The sequence below is a fragment of the Python bivittatus genome, unplaced genomic scaffold (assembly GCF_059951505.1).
Source record: "Python bivittatus isolate LINGU-HERP-01145 unplaced genomic scaffold, Pbiv_v1 ctg000340_np1212, whole genome shotgun sequence".
NCBI classification, from domain to species: Eukaryota; Metazoa; Chordata; class Lepidosauria; order Squamata; family Pythonidae; genus Python; species Python bivittatus.
This window is the reverse complement of record NW_028277056.1, coordinates 20,052,597-20,055,751: the sequence shown is the minus strand read 5'-3', so window position 1 is coordinate 20,055,751 and position 3,155 is coordinate 20,052,597. Positions and strand designations below refer to the sequence as shown.

The 3,155-nt window shown below is 43.4% G+C and overlaps 1 pseudogene; it reads right to left on the bottom strand.

Annotated features, from left to right (window-relative positions):
• Positions 1 to 998: 998 nt before the first annotated feature.
• On the bottom strand, positions 999 to 2,515 carry LOC148216056 (uncharacterized; annotated as a pseudogene).
• Positions 2,516 to 3,155: the final 640 nt, after the last annotated feature.

Here is a 3,155-nt window from a genome sequence, read left to right as displayed (position 1 = left end):
TAAAAATATCACTACCTGAACCATTTACTCTTCTGCTTCACTCTTCCTGAAATTCCCAGTTGCTTGGAAATTCCAAACTTAATTAGATGCCGAACCAACCAGTCTTAATCCCCACTCTCTCCCCCACCCCACTTTGGTTTAACAACTTCTGCTCCCAGTTTTAAAAGGGCCAACTCTTTTTTCTATATCCAGCAGATACTGGGTCAGTACAAGATGTCCAGCATCCATTCTTCCCTGGTGGGGATGTGTATTGACAATCTGGAATGAAGGCTTTTCTTCATCATGGGAATGTGACTGACTGAGCTGGCAGGTGGTGCAAGCTACATTCACAGTTTTATCTTTCCCCTGGTTACTACTAGTAGATATATTGGGCTAGATAGTCAAAGGTAAAAATTTCCTGTGCTCCTAAAAAATCTAATTCTAAAAGGTGAAGATAAGTAGGTAGATACATATGAGGACTGAATGAACAGTAATGCCTCCAGCTCTATTACTTTAATATGGGATATTTCAATAAATGAAACAGGAAAATATTTCTTAGAATGAACTCTTTTGTTATCTGTCTTTACTTCTCCACATAATCACCACCAGTTGTCATATACTTCTGCCAACTATAGACAAGCTTCTTAAAGCTCTCATGAAAGAACTCCATTGGACTGACGTTTTCATTGAGCTTCCCACCATGATTTCAATCTTCCTCTCCTGATCAGTCTTTGATAGCTCAGATCTGGGTATATGCAGAGTTTATTTATTTATTTATTAGACAGATGTATATGGCCACCCAACTCACACACGATGACTCCAGGTGGCTTACAGAATTAAAACCCATAATACAAAAACCAATAACCCCCACCCCACCCCCCTGGTGGCAACAAACACACTCAGACTAACCATTTGACTGGCTCCATATCAGTCTGGGGTCCCCAGGCCCCCTGATAAAACCACATCTTCAGGGCCTTCTGGAAAAATATCAAGGTGGGGGCCAGTCTTATCTCTGGGGGAATGATATTCTAGAGGGAGGGTGCTACCATGGAAAAGGTATCTTTTCTCAGTCCCACTAAATGTACCTCCCTCGTTGAAGGGACCCGCAACGTACCCTGCCTCCCCACTTTGGTGGGCTGGGTAGGTGTAACTGGGGAAAGGCGGTCCTTTAAATAACCTGGCCCCAGGTCATGTAGGACTTTAAAGGTGATAACCAGCACCTTGAATTGGACCCGGAAGCAAATCGGCAACCGATGCAGCTCCCACAAAAGAGGTGACACATATTCAAATCTAGGCTTGCACAAAACCGTGTAGGCTGCCGCATTTTGAACCAACTGAAGCTTCCAGATACTCCTCAAGGGCAGCCCCATGTAGAGCACATTACAGTAGTCCAAACGGGAGGTGACTAGGGCATGGGTGAATGTGAGAAGGGCATGTAGATCCAGGAATGGGCATAACTGGTACACAACGTACAGTTGTACAAAGGCCCTCCTGGCCACAACTGCCACCTGCTCCTCAAGCAGGAGTCATGAGTCCAGGAGAATCCTCAGATTATGCACTGGGTCCATCTGGGGCAGTGCTACCCCATCCAAGACCAAAGATGGTAATTCTCCTGAGACCAAAGAGCCCTGAACCCAAAGCCACTCCGTCTTGCCAGGGTTCAGCTTCAACCTGTTGTTCCCCTCCAGACCTCAACAGCTTCCAGGCACTGAAAAAGGGCAGTCACTGTATCACTTAACTCACCATGGGCAGAGATGTACAACTAAGTAGCATCTGCATACTGATGAAATCTCACCTTCATTCAACAACAGTGAAACTATGAAATTTGCTGCCACCTGATGTGGTGATGGCCAGCAATTTATTTTTTAAAAAAACATGCTTGGACATTGGGCAGTGTTCAGTTTCAGGGTTTAGTGACCATGGTCTAGATTGATCTTAGCCCTGTGAGGTAGGTCAGACAAGATGCATAACCAGGAGTACCAGTTCTACCTTTATTGTAAGGTTACATTAACAGAATCTTGCAAGACTGAAAGTATTTCTCTCCTCCTTTCCTTTTACTCTCCAGAAAACTAGGAAGGGTCCCTTCTGCGACGTTTCCCATGACGTCCCTCCTTCTGTGGGCTGAGATATCTTTTACACGCTGACTGTCCAGTCTGCAGCTCTCTCCCCTATCTCCTGAGGTCATTCCCACATACTATTACAGCAAATCAGAAATTTGCTTGGACAAGGACCCAATCAGCTGCTCAACCTAACCAACCAGAACCCAGCACAAAGAACCAATCAGGAATCAGCACTCCAAAAAATGACCAATCAGAAGCCAGCATGAACAAAGGACTAATTTGGAACCAATACCACCAAAACGACCAATCAGGATTGGGCACAAAGAAAGAACCAATCAGAAACCAGCCTTCATCAACCTGCACCAATCAGAAACCAGCTCAGCTAAAGACCAATCAGAAGTCAGGTCACCTGGCTATAAAGACAGGAGCCCAGTCAGTCCCTGCTCAGTTGCCTTACCTCTGAAAATGCCAGCCATGGTTGCTGGTGAAGTGTCAGGAAATCTATTGTCTATATCACAGTCACTAAACTCTGAAGTTCAACACTGCCCAACAGATACTGGCTGTGAACACCAGTATATTCATTTATTTATTAAATGTACAGTATATGCTGCCCATCTCCCCCAGAGATGGATTTGATTGGATATATGATTGGATACATTCATGGAAATTTGGCTATCTGTAGATTTTAGTCTTAATGGATGCTTGTCACAGGTGCTAGGGAATTTGAATACCAGTTGCTAGAGAGCATAATGGAAGAGGATTATCACCCTCATTCCACATTTGTGAACCTGAAGGTATCTGATGAAATACCATATAACACAGAATGCTAGATCAGATGGGCCACAAGCCTGACCAAGTGGGCCTCTTCTTATGTTCTTAAATGAGATATAATGAGAATTAACCAATTTAAGCATAGAATCATGAACACATTTACATATATATATATACACACACACACACACACATATACACATACATATATATACACATACATACACATGCACACACATACATACATACATATTCATGACTCATTGCAGGCCACTAAATAACCCCATCCATTAATGTTATACATGTTAATCTATAATAGCTAGCTTCACTCATCATGGTAACTGA